Source organism: Protobothrops mucrosquamatus, unplaced genomic scaffold (genome assembly GCF_001527695.2).
Source record: "Protobothrops mucrosquamatus isolate PMUCROS unplaced genomic scaffold, P.Mucros_1.0 scaffold53, whole genome shotgun sequence".
Lineage (NCBI taxonomy): Eukaryota > Metazoa > Chordata > Lepidosauria > Squamata > Viperidae > Protobothrops > Protobothrops mucrosquamatus.
The window spans coordinates 1,021,715-1,041,285 of record NW_015386434.1 but is presented as its reverse complement, the minus strand read 5'-3'; positions in this window follow the sequence as shown (position 1 = coordinate 1,041,285).

Below are 19,571 nucleotides of genomic sequence, written 5' to 3'. Positions count from 1 at the left end.
ATAATATTACATCTGTATAGTCAATTGTTCTGTAGCATTTGAATATGTCTGAGGGATGGAGTTTTAAGCTTAGCAGAATATAGAAGAAAAAAATATATAATAGCAATCTATACCAAGTCCAATTCAGTTGGAAATGCAGAACTGTTACAAATCAAGTTGAGCCATCTGCTAATCATAGTGTACCAATCCTATTATACTTTGCATTGTAATAATATTCCCATCACCCAGAGATAGGATGATTTTTCCAACTTATTTCCCATCAGATATATTTGGATCTCAACCAGAATAGCTCATGTAGCAATATTAGTTGAAAATTCTGAAGCTGCAGATATGTACTACACATACTTTTCAAAAAGTCAAGCGGATATACCTATTTTTTTCTCATGCAGCACACAATAATCTCAAGAGAATAATTAATCAAATAACACAGCTATCACACTTTCAGCTTTAAACATCTTCCCAATTACAGATCATCTGCAATTGTGAAAGTAAACACAGCTCATTGTTATTATATATGATGTTATTTAAAATATTAAAGAGAAAACAACAGGAAAATAAAAGAGAATATATGCAGTTAAGATTTACCACCACGTTCAGTTAAAAAAATAATAGTACAAATACAGATAGATCCATTATTTCATTTTGCTAAGAAATCCCTTTGTTTTGTTTATTTGTTTGTTTCTTGCTCTGGAGCCTCTTAATTAAAAGAATGTGGCTATAGTCATATAAAATTTATATGGCCTCATATGAATTCTATGGGGGGAGGGGGAGAAGGTTACAAGTAGATAAAGCTAGAAAGAAGCGCCATTCCACAAGTGTTTCTGAACCTCAGCAACTTTAAGATTTGTGGACTTCAACACCCAGCATCCCCAGCCAGCATGCTTGAGAGTTGAAGTCCTATCTCAGTGGTGGAGAACCTATGGTACGGGTGCCAGAGGCGGCACTCAGAGCCCTCTCTGTGGGCACACGTGCCGTTGCCCCAGCCTTGCCTCCCCCCATGACCCCCTCCTCTCCAGGAGTCCCCCTAAAGGAGAGTCGCCCCCAAGAGTGCCACACACGGAGCAGCGCAGCCAAGGACATGGCAGCCAGGCAGCTTAGGCAAGATTCTGCCCTCACACCCCATGATGCAGTTGATGCTGCAGGGCGTGGGCAGAGGGTGTGGCTGCCATAGCGCTGCTGGGCTGCCTGGGTGATCTGCAGCGGCCCTGGAGGCGGTGAGTGGTCCTGTGGGCAGGGGGGGTAGGGGATGGGGCGGCAGAGCGGGACGTGGCGGGAAGGTGGAGTGGGGGCAGGGCCAGTTTTCGGGCACTCAGTCTCTAAAAGGTTCGCCATCACTGTCCTATCTGTATTATATTATTATGAAACACTACAAATGTAAACTATCTGTAGAATGCTTTGAGGACACATAATTCATTTCAAACAGCTACTATAGTTTGATAAACCTTCAGATACCTGAACACAAATACAGACTTCATTTTCTTGCCTCAAGCAGATTGGATTTATGCCTGATGTTTTCTTTAAATCGCTTTGCTTAATTTAGAAATACATTAAAATACCCATCTGCCAGCTGTGCTAGTTTCAGCTGTACCAAACCAATAATTACTATACTCCTGCTATTATTTTTTATACTATTAAAAAAAACTGCATTAAAAACTGTGGGATTATATCAGAAAAAGAGAAAAACAAGAAACATTTTTGTTTCCCATCTAAAATACACTCTTGAATTATATTTTAACCTCAACAGCTCTCTAAAAATAGGCAAGCTTTTTAATATTGTACTATTGGAAAGTACTTTGGTATTTTTAAAAGGGGGTTTTTTCAGTCATTTTAATAAAAAGCATCTGACTTGATATGGAGGCAATTTGGCTTTTAAAGAAAAGTAATAAGAATGACAGAATTCTTGAAATAGCTGGAAATCATTACAGGAAGGCCTCAACATACAATTAGGGATGGGATTCAGCCAGTTCGCACCACTTTAGCAGAACCAGTAGCTAATTTTTTGTTGCCCAGGCCCAAAATGGACTTCCGGAAGTGGCATCCACACAGAGAACCGGTTGTTCACATATTTGAATCCCACCACTGAATACAATCTCTCATTTAGTGATCATTTGAAGTTACAACAGCGCTGAAAAAAGGGACTTATGATCATTTTTCACACTTAACAACTATTACAGTATCTCCACAGTCATGTTGTGATCAAAATTCAGACATTTGGCGACAAGCATGCATTTATGATGGTCACAGTGTGGCAGAGTCATGTGATCATCTTTTGAAATCTTCTGGCAAGTAAAGTCAATGGGGGATCCAGATAGACTTAACATCCGTATTACTACGTTAACAACTGCAGTAATTCACTTAACAACTGTGGCAAGAAGGGTCGTAAAATGGGGCAAAACTAATTTAACAACTATCTTGTTTTGCAACATAAATTTGGGAAGCAATTGTAGTCATAAGTCACGGACTATCACTATCAGTCTTTATTTTCTTATAGCTATAATTTTCTAAATACATGTTTTTTATGAGGCTATGTTCTTGGAATGGCCTCACTGAAATGTATCAGATTCCTATTGATAAGGTACATCACAAATTGTCTTATGCATACAGAAACCATGTTCTTGGAAAATATAAAGGACAAACCTGAAAATGGGGAAAATCTGAAAGAGGTTCATAAGGATAAAAATATGAAATTGTTTATGTTTATAACTTTGTTTTACAAAGTAAAATTCAAGAGCAAAATGAAGAGAAACTTTACAAAAAATGCATATTTGAATCAAGATGTCTGAACTCAAACAGTATATGAAATTTTATTTTAAAAAAGCAATTCAATTTCTATATTTTTCACATAATGTGAAAAATTGTGAATTAAATGGTATCATTTGCATGGTTCAAGTTAAATGACTAAACTAAAGGATAAAAGTGGTTTCTGAAAATAAATAAATCTAAAGGACAGCTTTCTGAAATGAATAACTGTCCTTTATAATAAATTGTATCTATACAGGAACAGAATATTTGTATATCTTTCTCAGTATTGCTCTCTCCAGGGATAAGCAACCGTTTTGAATCAGGTATATTTGGAAATATAAAATATATATTGTGTAAAATCATGAAATGGATTTCATAGGAAATGTGATTTTTTTTTTTGTAAACAGATTGCCTTAATGACCTGGCCAATCACAAAATATTCTTTTAGCAAAAGGCAAGCTGGCTTCTTTTGTTAGTTCTTTGTGCGGTTAATTATGATGCTAAAAAACTGATTCTTTGCTTTGCAGTGTGCTAGCTTTTTATATATTTACTTTAATTAAAATAAATATAGGTAGGACAGAAAATGTGGTATATCTGAAGAAGGCGTTTTGCTTATCAAGGAGAAAAGCAACCTAAAACTAAGGAGAAATTACCTGAGAATTAAAACAATTAATTAGCGGAACAGCTTGCCTCCAGAAGTTGTGAGTGCTCCAACACTGGAGGTTTCTAAGAAGAGATTGGACTGCCATTTGTCTGGAATGTCTGGTCTCCTGCTTGAGCAGGGGGTTGGACTAGAAGACCTTTGACATCCCTTCCAATTCTGTTATTTTGTTATTTTACTTATAGATACCAAACTCTCAAAGCCCATAAGGTTTTCACCAAAAATCCTTTGAACTGGAACAATTTGGAATTGAACTGGGATCTTTCCCATTCAAAGCATGGACTTACATGATGAGTTATGGCGCATTATTTTCATAATTTAAGGTGCTGGTTTCAAGCTTGAAAGCCTGAGTAGTTTGGATACTAAGATTTTCAGGAATGATTATCCTGAAAATATTCCTATTCACAGAGGACAATTTGTTGGAAATGCAAGGGATTTCATTGGTAAGCAAAAGATGCATGTTCCATTCCTGAAATATATAGTTGACATTTTCTCTTTTTAAGTAAAGGTATCGAGGTAATTTTTTCTGACATAATTTTTGAATTGTGGCTTTATTATTAAACAATAACTAGTTTAACATACTTATTGTTACACTCTGCCTCTTAATGATATAATTTTTAATAACTTGTCTTTATACTGGATACTTTCTTTACACATTCTTTAGCAAAAGCAACAGTTTTATTTGTTGGTGAATACATTCTTTAGCGAAAGCAACAGTTTTATTTGTTGGTGAATAAATGAAAAATGTAAAGCAGTATATACTACTTTAAAAACAAGTTATTACAATCATATTTTCCACCTCAAACAAGGTGGAAACACATTCTTTAGCGAACACATTCTTTAGCGAAAGCAACAGTTTTGAACACATTCTTTAGCGAAAGCAACAGTTTTATTTGTTGGTGAATAAATGAAAAATGTAAAGCAGTATATACTACTTTAAAAACAAGTTATTACAATCATATTTTCCACCTCAAACAAGTACCCATGCAAATTCTAAATTTGTCACTCCTGTCCTGTCTATTGGAGATACAAATCCCATTTGTTCAACAAAATACAATAAAATATTTGAAATTTCCATGGTAGAAAACAATGATCATATGTTTAAAATACTAGAAATTGGTCTTATGATTTTCTAATGTTTGGTTATTGAAGGGCTAGTATACAGAATCAATAGGTAATAGTGCGAAGTGGTGACTGTCCAACCTCTTTTCAATATGATTTCATATGAATTGAATGTGGCATTATATGAGGAAGAGAAACTAAAGAATAAATACTGGTATAAGCCCTGCCCAGGAGACATAAGATTATAATAGAAGATGTGAAAATGGCTTATTTCACAGTTAACCTCTTTATCGTTGCAAAGAGCTGAACTGATCTGAGAATTACCAATGAAACCATTTTTATACAAAGCAGTACTGAAGTGATTCAAAGGAGACTTGACTTTATTCCCAACCCTCTACAAGCCTTCTAAGGTATTTATTAATGATACCTACAGGGCCCTATTATTCTAGAAATGTACGTTTTTATTTCAGTATGTCTTGGGCCTAGTTGACACAAAAAATGACAGGCTGGCATCAATTTCTCATGTCATTCCCTCACATCATTTTAGCATGTTAAGAAATCACATTTCTTGCAAACAGTAGCCAATGACTTGAAGCAGCAGCATAAAAATTCACTAAATGATAGTGTCACATCCTGCAAGTAGTGAGATTAAAGATCACATGAATGAATGAGAAAAACATAACATGGGAACCAAGCACTTTTTAAATAATACGCCACATCACTTAAAGTCTAGATTTATAAATTCTAACATTTAAAATTCTTATGTATATATGAAATACCTCTTCCTATATGGATATCAATATGTATGTTATGGCAACAAATAGGGTTAGTTCTACATGCGTCTAACTTTGGTTGATCTTCAGTTATTAACAAAAGTCATACCTAGTTAATAGTTGGATGCAATTTTCACAAGAAACAACAGGGCATTAGACTAGCCTGGGAAATGAAGCAAAAAGGAATTGAATCAGACTGAAATAATGTCCTTTTTGCTTAAAAAACCTAGCAAAGCAATGTTGTACAAAGTTTTTTTGACTATTAATATTTATGAAATAATGTTCAACTTTTGTTGGAATTTTGTGAGATTCAAAACTCTTGTGTTGGTACAAAATTCACAATACAATCCTAAATGCATTCAGCACATGACCAGGAATCTTGTTGCTTTTTTCAGTCCTGCTGTTCCAAATGTATTTGGAATGGATGAATAGAATGAATAGATGAAGAAGAATAATTTGTAACTAAGGCTTGATTACTATTCACTTTTTCCTTTCATTAGATGAATATGAAGTAAACTGGCAAAGCATGCAAGTAAATTTACATTCTCGTCTTTTTTTTATATGTGTCCTAAAGAACTTTTCCAAAAGTTTATTTGGCTTTCAAAATACTTTTGTAGATGAGATTTGCAAGAAAACATTGCCAGGTCAACTTTTAAAGGTTGAGCTGCTGTTTGTGCTATTCAAAAAGGAAATTCTACATGTATAAAGTTCATTGTGCCCAGTCTCAATTGGACCATTCTCTCATTTTTAGGCAGCAAGAACTTCTCAATCTTTGGCATTCTTTCAAAAATCTAGATATGCCTCTCTTACTTTTCCATAGCCCATTTCTTGGTGTTTACAATTGTGGTGACATTAACATTCACCACTGAAAATGAGCAATAAAGGAGAAAAATGTTCTGCACTATCTAAAGATACAACAAGCATAATAGGACAGAATTTCTATTGCAGCTTTAGTAGCTTAAGCTATTGTCCCTAAGAGACAGATAGCTAGAACAATTATGCTTTACTATTGCAAATTCTGGTCATGTTTAGGATCCTAGTAGAGGCTGAAGCAATGTTTCATTTCTATCTATCCTTTCTGCCTTGAAAGAAATAATCCCTCTGTTTGCTATCCAGCTGTTTCCTCAAAAGTAAAAATTTGCGTTGTATATTCAAGGCAAGAGGATTCTATAGAACTATACCAAATTCGTACTATAGAGGATATCTCAAAAAAATTCTTATAACCCCACTAATTATAATAATAATACCAATTCTATGCCTATGATACAAGTTTAGTAAAATCTATAATCAGAATATGTAATTATGAGGTCTCTTATTTATATATCACTGTTTAGCATTCCACAACAGAAACATTTACAGTTATGTATCATTGTGTTTCAAATCCCTGCCTGAACCATCCATCTAGGTTTAATAAGCTGAAATGCATATGTAGTATAATTCATCTGCTTTATCCTTTCCTTGCATGTATAAGTAAACAAATTAACAAATTATGAAGCTATAATTAAGTATAATTTTTGGTTGTCTAAAATAAAGGGTGGATCTCTTTTGTTTTCAAATAAGACAGAATCTGATACTAGCTTTAAATAAATTAGCTTATGATTTAGTGTTTATTGTTAGAAACATTGTTAAACCAGGATTCCTGATGCATCATATTACATGGCTGCTCTTACCAACCACAAAAAAATATTTTAATTCTGATTGTTATAGTTTCCCAGTGCAAATGATTTTTATATATTTATGAGATGTTTATCTTGCCCTGAATAGGTTCCCAGGATGCCTCATCAGACTGCAGAGTAAAGCAAATTAATATTGCACATTAAAATACTATAATAGAAAAGAGCAATAAAAAGGTATTCATCGAAAATAAAAATAAACACAAAGCAACAGAAAAGAGATTCACAGTATGATAAATCAATCAAATACAATTATGTAAAAAGATTTTTAAAAATCCCAATCCTAGAATGACATCAAGGCAGGTCATGTGTCCAGTGTTGTGAGATAAGCAGTTGCTAAAAGCAAAACCAAAGCATTTGGAAATAGAAACTTTATTAGAAATATTTATAGTGAGTCACTGGGCTCCCTGCCAGCAAACTGAAGAAATCCATCCATTACATTACATACATATTGACAATAGCACTGGAACAGCTAGATAAGAGAAATATAAAGAGGGTAATGTAATTACCCAGTGCTCTTTCCTCTGGAATGCTTTGATAAACTATTAAATTGATCTTATTGATGTTATCAACATGTACTTTAAACACTGAACTCTCCTATTACCTAAATCTGGGTGTGAAAGGGCAAGCTTCTGGGTTCTGCCAAGTCTCTCCTATCCAACCAGGTTGCAGCTCTACATATTATTACTATTGTAGAAATTACTATTTCTACAAAATATAACCGTGCCATATAACACAATTATATTTGTTTTAAGAGTTTAGATGTTCCATACCAGCCACACCAATTACTCAAGATACATAGCTGTCTCATACAATTCATCCACTGTTTCTAGCCAAGAATGTCTTTTCAATGAGAAAAAATATTTGGCAATGATTCTGACATAGTACCATATGATAGCTTTTACTAAAACAAGATTTGAGCAGCTGGATTCTATGATTAAATAAGGATGTTTCCACAAGTGCCAAACTTGAGGGAATGAAATAGAAGACATTGCAACATCCAACTGTCAACCATATACCCAATCAAGAGCTCAATATGTACAGATAACATTCAATAAAACTAAACATTAGGTCTTAACAAAATATTACCTTATTTCCTCCAGGTGACAAACACATATATAGTCATTACTTTATATTCAGGACTGTTCAATGGAGAACGGATTTTATGGAATACACTGAAGTTACTGTATATTTAAAGCTGATGCATTCTTCTAAAAACATACTATTTCGTATTTTAGTACTCTACTCATGTTTCTGTATCTTCTATTTTATTATAGCTTAGTCTATTTTACTTCATTTTTCTTACTCTATATTATTGCCATTGATATCTATTGTTTCTTAATATAGTTAACTGACTAATCAATAACATTTACTTTTACTACAACTTCTGTTAGTAGCAATATACTGTTTGTGAACCAAAGGAAGTCATATATGATATTGATGACCTAGGGTTATTAAACAGCACATAAATCCTTTTCTGCTATCTGAAAATAATAAGACATAATATCTATAATGCCTATGGCACTGAGTGCCTTTTGATTACAACAGTATAGAAATGTGGCAAATAAACAAAAGTGAAAGATGTAATCATAAAGAAATAAATTGCTTAATTTAAATAAGTTTATTCTGCATTTTTAAAAAACATAAAATACACAGATCTTCAATGAATGTAATCCAAATAGTCATTCTGTGCATAGAAATTGCCACTGATCACATCTGGAATGGTAATGTATCACATTTTATACCTTATCATATGAATTTCATGAATTATATACATCTAAGCATTGTAGTTTGAAGTTAGCGGAGGTTTTTTTTTAGTTCCATTGAACATCTGCAAAAAACATCATAAATGATTAAGCAGTAGAAAATTTCCCCTGTGTATATAAGAGACAGATGGTTAAGTGGTGATGAGAAAAAAAGTGATTATATTTAAATAGGCAGTATAGGAAACACACACAGTCCTTTAGATCTTGGGGGTTAGCATAAGTTTAAGAAATGGGGTTCCAAGTTGCTCACAAACTTTAAACAAAAGCCAAAGGGAAATCACTGACAACTTATATTTTTAACAATATAGCTTGTATTGTTTTGTTGACTAATCACCATATTTTGGGTTTGCAAAGTATCCCAAATGTATTTTTAATATATTTTAAACTCAAATCAGGTTTCCCCAATTTTGTCCTTATAATTGTACTTTTCAAATATGTTCAGCCTGGGGTTGTATTCTTGAGAAGCAATTTTTCCTCTGCCTAAGTTGGGCCGAGTTAGTCAATATGTATATTTTAAAATTATTCCATCAGTGCTATCAATCTCTGTTTACTTTGTCTGAATTTTCATGAGTCAACGAATGGTGCATCAGAAGAAATGTTCCCAGGACACTATTCAGGCAAGTTCCATGAATAGTTTTAGGCTCAGAGAGCCCATAAGCCAGCAAGCTAACAAGCCTCCTTTTAAAAAAAAAATAACAACAGCACAACCAAACTACTTTTTTTCCAACTGAATTGAGAAATGAAATTGGGAGTCTGAGGGTTCAACAAGCAGCCTAGTACATTTCCACAAACAATACCACTCTTACAATAAAGCACTGGATTGTTGCCAACAATCATATGCCAGGCATGGATGAAAGGCACATTAAATCCTTCAGTGGTAGGACATTGTTATCTAGAAAAGCTGTTTTATAAGCACAAAGTCAAAAGAGTATTTCATAATAGAAAGGATTACAGAAAGCTGTAATATAGTTTGGATAGCCTCTGCCCTATTATCTCTGTTCAGACAGTGATCCTTGAAAAACATTGATACCCGAATAATCTCTATTATCATATAATAGTAGTAGTAGTAGTAGTAGTAGTAGTAGTAGTAGTAGTAAAGTTGGAAGTCTAGAGTAGACCTGGAAGATCTAGGTTTAGGTAGAGTTTGGTTAGAAAGGAGAGTGAGTTCTTTTGATTCTTTTGATTATTATTATTATTATTTTGATTATTAGTTTATTTTGTTTAATTCAGATCCATATTCACTGTTCAAAGGTCTCCTCTTTAATACTGACCTATCAACACTAATATCTGTTTTATAGGTTGACAGGGTCAACCATCTATTTACTGTTTTATATATGTTCTTATTTTTATATTGTCTTGTATATGACCCACCCAAAATCAGTATGGAGTTGGGCAACACCTACATTGAATAAATGAATAAAGCAAAATATTTGTGATTTATATTTGTAATCACTGGAACTTTTTCCTTATTTCTATTTGGATACATGTCCCTTAAAATAATGAGTTAGAATAAATGAGATTGAGGCCAATGATTCAGTAAACCTTTTTAAAATCAGGAATTAAGCTTTAATAGACTTAACTTGGCTGTTTGAAGTGAACAATCTCCAAAAGAATAAATGAAAGAACTGTCTGAAGTTCTACGCTTAGCATAATCAAGTTATGGCAAACTTTCTGAAGAAACAGGAATGTTAATAACAGTAAAGTGAGCAAAGCTATTAGATACAATCTCATCTCCAGTGTATTCAAATTAAGGACCTCATGCCTATAAATTCAAGTAAAGTAAAAGCAAGCTTTTTATTACACTTTTTGTTAAGGTAAAGAGTGCCGAATCAATAAATCATGGAAAAGATTATTATTTTGTACAAGCTGAAGGTGGCTGCAGGTCATTCTCACTAAAGCAAACAGAGTTTGTTAAATTAATCCAACAGACTTCCCAATGAAACTAAACAAAAATTTAATCAGCAACAGAAGGTAGCTAACAGCTCTGAAAATTGAACCATCATCGTGACAGACTGTAAACAGAATTACAGGAACCCAATAGAATTGGGGAAGTGAGGGGGAAATATAAAGGAAAGCTTTTTTTCATTTTCATTAATTTTATCAAATAGGTTATATACATGATTGCAAACTGTTAGCAATAAAAATAAGCATCAAATTTGAAAACCCAGAAATTGATCTGGTATAATATTTATAAAGAATGCCCAGAATTAATCATGTTAAGCAGATGGAGAACAAAAGAAATTGCTAGTATATTACATTCAGCTCCAATTCTATAACTCATATCTGCCATGGTCCCTTTGATTGCATTGTTGCAGCTCCCCTCTTGATTTGTTGCAGCTCCCACAAACATCTAGACTGTGTATTATGGTTCATTGCACAATCAGCCAGATGTTCAAACTGAATTTGGCACCTGGGATAGCCAGATTGTGTTAAAGGTATCATTGAAGGATGTAAGGTGTTCCAAATAAAGCTGCCTTTTGCAATTGACTGATTATAATTTTGTCAATGCCAATGATGTTCAAGTGGTGTTCCAGTTATTTTGGGTTTGTTATTACTATTAGAACTATCTTTGCTTTCTTTTGTCACACTTGTTCTACTTCTATTTGCAAGTCTTTGTATTTTGTTACGGTACCTTCTCTGGTTCTTTCTATGCTGCTTCCAGGTACTGTCATGTCCACTACCCAGACTTTTATTTCTTCCTTATCGACAATTGTTAAGTCTGAGGTGCCTGTCAGTTTAAATCCTAAAGTCTCTGAGCTGCTTTATTATTTCCAATACTTCCTTCATCTTCCTTGTTTTTAGGTGGTATTTCTTGGTCTTCTTGTTATTCAATTTCTTTGCTTTCATCTGTTCCAGTTTGCTTGCATCTCAGCTTGTTGATCTTGTTTTCCAATCTGATCTTCCTTTTTGGCAATAACATTATTATTATTATTTCTTGTTTTTTCCCATTTTATCTATCTAAGTAAAATAATTGGTGCACTCCATTTGGTACACAATGCATGCTCTTAGTACTACACTATTGGATATTGCAATACCCTCAACATAAGGCAGGCTTTGAAGATGACTTGGAAGCTGAAACTGATACAAAATGGTTTGATCAGGATATTAGCAGGCAAAAAAAATACTCTCTAGACCTTTTTTGTGTGCTCGCTGTATTGGCTGCCCCAATTCAGAGAATAGGATATCAGAAACTCTACATGGCATGGCTTTGGATAAACTACTATTTTAGTACTATAGTGAAAACTTCACATTGAAATAGGCATTTAATACCTGTCAATGGGGGGTGGGGGCAAACTTTGGTAATGTGTCTTATAACTTATGAATTTTGTGCTTTTTTATGATACTAAAGCATGGTTTTTCTTTTATTGTTATTTTATAGTTTTATACATTTCCCTGAGTATTGTGGAATGGATGTGTAGAATCAATCAATCATTCAAGGCGCATCTGCTTTTTTTCTGATAATTTAGTTGGTCCCTAAAAAAAGATAAATTCCTGTAGGAGTAGCAGAACTTGGGAGCAGAGTTAAAAGAGGGATCAGCCTAGAAAATCCCCACATAGCACAAGCAAACTAATTCCAACTTCCCTTGTATTCCATGGATCTTTATCTAATCCAAGCAAGTGCTAACCATTATGTGTGGATCTGATTTTTTATGACTGACACCAAGATGGACTAATGCCACTTTACAGAGACATCCCTTGGGGAAAAACAATCAAGATGGTGGGTGTTGGTACATGCTAAAAAGGAGACAGTGCTTTGATCCTGTGGTAGCCATCTTGACTTTTTTGATAAATTCCTGCAAATGCTTCTCTATCTTTTATAAACCCCTCCCCCCCCCAAAAAAAAACCTATGCCTTTATTTCTGTGATAGGCTTCACTGAGTTACTTCGGTAGCTGAGTCAATTTAGTCAATTTAGTGTGTAATTAAACTCAAAAAATGTTAATTAACCTGGAGAACAAAACTTGAGATTGTTAGCTTTACAGAAAGTTAGTAGCAATACTAATGGAATTTCTCCCTTCATTTATTTATATGTTATAATTATAATATAATTATTATTCTAATATAACTTACAATGTAAATTGTAATAATCATGATATAAAGCTAATATAATTATAATATAAGGTAATTATAATTAAAGATGACATCTTTTTTTGTATAGAGCTGGAATGTATTCCAGCCAGGACATTAAAAAAAATGGAGGCAAACAACTAAAATTGTTCAGTACAATTTTTAATAATACTGGTAATAATTAAATGTTCAACCTGCTTTTCGTCAGGTTATACAAACATGAACAAGTTTCAGCATTGTGTAGATTTTCCTACCATGATCACTTGTAGTAGAAATAATAAAGTTAAAGCATAAATATGACATTTCAGGTGATAATAGCATTTCAAAAACATGAATAAAGATCTACTTAATGAGCTTTTGCTTCATGTTATGTACAATTTCTTTAAGTGCTAAGAATTTTTTTCTTAAATGTTAATGATACATATTTTCTACACAGGAATAATTAACTCTATTATCAATGATTAAAGCCATGGTTCCCTAAAGAATTGAAAGTTTATTATTATTTATTAAAGAAAATATTGGCAAAATTCTTTTAATGCAAAACTTTCTTTAAAGATAAATGTTTCAATTATCTCAAGGATAGTGAAAAGAGTGGGCTAATTTTTAGAGGTATTATAAATAAAGATGACATAAATTCATTAATAATGAATTTGTATGATTTGTATAAATTATTTGTATGATTTATATGATGCGTATTCTGGAGGATTTATAATCTGGCATATATCATTCATGATGCTATGAAATAAAAACATTACATTTTTTCCATCAATATGTTTTTTATCATATGAAAATATTAGTGGATTTCAAGAAACTGTAAGCATTTTATAAGCTTCAAGGTGTTGATTATCATCTTCAAAGCGCTCCATGGCATCGGACCTGGATATCTCCGAGACCGCCTTCTGCCTCAGATTACCTCCCATCGGCCGGTACGCTCCCACAGAGTGGGTCTCCTCAGGGTGCCGTCAGCCAGACAGTGCCGGCTGGCGACCCCCAGGGGGAGGGCCTTCTCGGTGGGAGCTCCCACCCTNGGCCTAAGGGGTATTTTTAGTTGGGTTTTAAAATAATTTTTAAAATAACAAAGGCCAAATTAATATTTCCTTTTAATTATGTTTTAACGGTAGTATTTTTGTACTTTTGTATTTGTTTTTATTAGGCTGTTAGCCGCCCTGAGTCCGCAAGGAGAAGGGCGGGGTAAAAATATAATAAATGAAATGAAATGAAATGAAATAATACAGGTAATTAGTAAAATATTGCTTTATCATGTACTAGCTATATTACAAAATAATAGATGTTTCCACTTGTTACTAATTCCTGAATTTTTCCATATTTTTAAGAGACTCATATTTTTTAATGCTGATAATATTTTGTCTATGAAGATTGTCAATCATCCAGGCCATGATTGTTCCAGAAGTGCTTTTTCAAAGGGCAACTGGACTTTTTTTTCCCCCTTGAAGACATTTCACTTTTCACCTAAGAAGCTTCTTCAGTTCTGATTGGTGGTGGTGGAAGGGGAATCAACGGATTTATATTCTTTGCAATCATCTGGTCATTAGCATTCTCTCTGAGAATCTTTGAGGTTTAGGAATGAGAGGTGCTGGGCTTAGGAAGGAAGAATGGATCACTTCCATTGCTCTGTCTATTTTTATTCTTCCCTTTTCCCTATTTTCCTCTTTGTTCCATTTTCTCTGTCTTGGCTCCTCATGCTTCTCTGAAATTAGATCAAGTACTACAAGTTTCACACCTCTGGTCTAAAGTATAGGAACATGGAAACTATCTTATAGCAAGTTAGGAAATTAATTCAAGACTTTCTACTCCAGTTGCTTCTGACAAAGTCTTCCCTTTCCATGATATCTGTTCCTTTCAAGAAGAGGTGCCAGGAATTGAACACAAATCTTCTGTACGTAAGCAAAGTGTATACTTTAATACTGAGCAAATTTTAGGTATAATGATGGGAGAAAATTAGAAGAATAGAAGCAAAATATTATATCAAACAGAAGATCTCTCTGGAAGCTAACTATTACTTCTCTCTTATAATAAATTGTACAATTAATTGCCTAGTTCTCTTTTTCATCTTCTACAAGGAGTATTCTGAAAAGCTACCAGCTTTATAGTCAAAGTGGACAATCACACCCACACTGGCACATGTGTAATTTTTGTTTCATAGCAATGAAGGGTAGATTAAAAATCAAAATAATATATCTTCCAGTTCTATGCATTCTAATACTTCCCTCTCAATTCTTGGTAATTCCAGCTTAATGCCAAACCTGTAGACTTTATGTACCTGAGTGGGTTGTTTGTGGAAGCAATCCATTTTCTCTTTTTCTAACTATCTTAATTGAGGCAGAAAAGGCCATTTGGTTCATTTTTGCTCTATTATCTCTTCTTCACAACCTGTATTTTATTTTTCTCATGGCTCTACAGGGTTTTCAACTGCCATTTCTCATGCTGAAAAGCTTCATTATGTGTGCACAGCTTCACTTAATTTCTTCTTTTATTCATTTGGGACTTTAAAATAATCCATGTTCTTCCTGCACCCATAAAATGTCATATGCCTCATCCATTTGTCTCCCTCAGTAGAATCCCATTCCTGCAATCTCCTGAAACTGGTTGGAGATCCAGAACAATTGCACACAAAAAAATGCAATGATTTAAAGGGGAGGGAGAAAAATTAATAACAGAAGTTCCGCTACTAATAGGAGCAGAGAGACAAAGTTCAGTATATCATATCTAATGTTAATGCATTCCTAAGGGGACTGACTGCACTGACAAAGAAAAGTTTTCTTGCACTTTGTAAATGAGGTAAAAGATAAATAAGGGATTGCTTACAAGCACAGAGACTAAAGCAACCCCTGTTTGTGCATTCTGCTGTTCAAATCTGACCTTTAATATTTTGCCATCTACTGTCAATGCGGAAATAGTTGTTGGAACTGTGATTTAGAGAATGATTTTTTTTACAATAACTGCTTTGATCTTGAAGTTTTATTTATAAAGGCATAAAAAAAACTTGTGCTGTACATTCAGACTACATATAGCTAAAATATGCTTTGATAAATCATGTTGTTTTATGCATGATTTTAATTAAGATCAAAACATGGGTGGATCAGAATCTCAGCATATTGGCGCACTGATCAGGAGCCCTAGAACTGCCTCCCCAACCTTCAGCCCCAAACAGACCCATCACTCCTTCCCCTCCCCAGCAGCTATATTGCTGCAGCTTTAATTTCCTGAGTGAGCAGGCTTACATAACAATGTCTCTGTAATTGGCCTGGAATTCAGAGTTCAGCTGGTTAACCCATTACAATTATAGTAAATTATTGCATTGTAGTAACTTTTGGTGAAGCAATTTTAGGCCTAGGGTAGGGTTTAAACATTTGCCTTTGATTAATTTTCCTGCTAAAAGTATGCCTTCAGTCCTCAAGCTGCCATTTGTCCTGTATTTTTTTTAAAAAAATATATAGGTGAATGGAAATCCCTTTTCAGCAGGAAAACAGCGCTGGACCAAAGGCTAACTCTTCCTAGTCGCTACCCACAAAGAGATAAAGACTAGGTTTCTACAATATGTTAAACCTGAATTTAGAGTAATGGAACTGTTGTAATGAATTCATAGCTTTCACCAATAAACTGTATTCACACTGTATACAAAGAAAATGGCTTATTCCTTCAGTCAGCTAAACCAAAAACCAAATAACTTTTAAAAATCCCATTTTAGCATATCATGGTCTGTGAACAAGCTAAAGGGTCTCAGTTCTAATCCAAAGGAGTTTCTACTGCACTGTAGAATATGAATATGCACTGTATTCATATTCATAAAATGTCTATCTGTCTGTCTAGCTAGCTAGCTAGCAAGCAATCTGTATCCATTCATCCAGCATCCAGCATTTACCTGAGATTCTTACTTTTCCTTAACGCTCTAACCGTTTTAAAAAGTTGTGAAGATCTTGTAGTAATGATGTAACAAATCCCATAGTTTGACAATGACACAGAATTATACAAAACTCTTTTTTACCTTTCAGTGGAAACCGCTCCTATTGTTATCACATTCTAATAGAATATACTAATGGGCATGATCTGGGCAGAATTAAGCATCTTGAAATCCAATCATCTTCAGCAAAACAAAGGCCTATCCTACAGTACATTAATTTTTGTTGGATTTTTCTCCAAAAGACATTTGAAATCAATTCATGTGTTCATTTTACAGCTAGTGGCATTGTTAACCTACACACTCATATTAAACTCTTCTTTAAAGTGTGTAATGAGATACAGGAAGCTGGATGGAAGCATTCTATCATTGGGAAAAATTAGTCACATAGAATGAATCACACAGTTGCATTGCAATTATGGTTTTTGGTATTGCCCCAATATCAAGCTGGTGTTATAGAAAAGGAGAGTCCCACTCTCGTTGCTCTTATAGAGAAAAAAAATTCCTAAGAGCTGAAGTCCACACATCTTAAAGTTGCCAAAATTGAGAAACATTCAAGCAACCTTTTCATTACCAAATTATAATTTACCTTCAAGAGAAATAATAACCACAGGCTACTGTATCAAATAGGATATGGGTTTTCTATGATTTTTGGAAGGAGAATTTGTAGACAGTGAGGACCATTTTAATATACTGTTAAACCTACTTTAGGAATAACACTACAGTTGTGCTTTTTTCCCTGAAAACTGTGAGAAGCTGTACTGCCAATTTGGAACAATCATAACAGGAAAAGTCTTAAAAGGCCTCAGGTTCTGATTTAGATAGTCCAGCAGGGATGCAGCTAATATGCCTAACTAATTTATTATTTCTCCATTGAGAATGTACAGTCATTAATCTGAACAGATAAGACAACACTTAATCTATCATTCATGTTGCCAAAACAGAATTCACAGCAGTGACACATACATTTGCTATCTTAAATGTAGCTTTTATTGTCTGAGTTACTGCCAGATCACAGGTGTGTATATTTATGAGGTGTTGCAAAGCCATTTGCAAAAAGGTTTAACATTATAAAAGAGGAAGTGAAGCCTGAAGTTTTGCTACCAAGAAGAATTTCTTGTTATGTTTACAGTATTGCTTTGATTAGTTCCTTCCAATAGTTATACTGATAGCAGTTTTGTCCAGTCTTCCCCATCGTATTGCATACTTACATATTCTAACTTTCATTGCTCCTTTGCTATTTGTCATATATTCCATGTTCCTACTTCAGTTGTCTAATGACCTGAGTTTCATTCTTGCCTTTATCCATTTCAAGGTCCATAGCATGCTTTCTCCAGTCTGTTGTTTACTTTGTAAGACTTTTATGAGATGCCAATCTATGAAGTAAGCAGTTTTTCTTAACCAGGAGCATTAATGATATCGGCAACCTATGGAAAAGGGACATGGCTGTTTTACAAAGACATAAGGGCTTTATCATTTACAGTACATGCTACAGCACTTTCCACTACAGTTTTGCAGAACGATAAGTACAAAACATTTGGTGAATGGCAACATGCAGTAGATATAATTCCCAATATACAGTACTCTCATCAGTATAAACTGAAAATCAATAGTTCTTCATATCTTTAAAGGACTGAAAGCTCTGGGGGAAAAAATTAGCTGCTCAGATGGAACAAAGATAAAGAACTTGCAGCTCTCCAGAAGCTAATTGTCATCCCTGAACATCTGCAATGTCAATTGGGGGTGATAGTAACTAGAGACCAACAATATTTAGAGAGATTCTCTTCCTCTGTGCCACAAAATACTGGACTGCAAATGTTGAATGAAAGATAAAACCTGTAACACAGAGGTCCCCGACCTTGTGGGCACCAGGGACCGGTTCCGTAGAGAGAGGTTTTTCCGCAGACTGGAGGGGGCATGGTTTTGTGTGCTGCCTGCATCTCGCAGATGGGGCTTTGCTTGTTTGCAGACCGGTTGCTGGCATGCTGTGGCCCGGTACTGGTCCATGGACCGGGGGTTGGGGCCCCCTGCTGTAACGGAACATGTGGATGAGTTGGAGAACAAGGAGAAGAGATGCTGCCTAGGAGACAATCAGACAGGAGCATCATGAACCTTCAGTGGCTTAATGGTCAGAAAGAAGCTTAGGAGGACCTGTCCTAATAAATCAAGCAGTTAGAAATGGCAGCAGGAAGTTTGTACTTTCATACTTGCAAGATTCTGTTAATGTAGCCTTAAAATGAAGTAGAATTATTTTATCTAGTTGTGTTTCCTCTCTGGTTTACTAGGAGGGGGGGAGGAAGGGAAACAAGTCCTAATATATGTTTTCCAGTAATAGCCTACTCTAAAATATGCTAATTCTGAAATATTTGCCATTATTTCCATGAGTTGAAAGTGTGGGGAAATTTTCCCTGGAAGTATATTTTGAGTTGCTGCCCAAGAATACGATGTTAAATGGTATTCATGCCCTAGAGTTAATGGCACCACAAGAGATTCCCTGCCTAAAATGCTAAATGCCCTCAGTGTTAATTAAAAGATTATATGGACTTAATTATGAAGGCTGAACAGCAGATCGTCTCTCTTCACCTCTGTCATAGTAGACAGGAAGTCTATCACATTTTTCAGTCTGATTACCATGACATTTCAAGAAGAATTCATATTAGTGGTTTCCAATTAATGGAGATCACTCTGGAAACATTCTTCAATGGATATCTTAGGGACTATCCATGAAGCATATCAGATTTTTAAGACTTCTCCCTTTTTTGTTAAACTTGCTTCTCTCATTTTTTTTTTATTAAAATTTTTTATTAATTTTTTCAAATAAAATATGAACAAATAATACAAATATGGTGCATTTCATTAGAAAAACAAGCACATAAAAAGCCTATTCCGAAATAATCGGCGTTCCCAT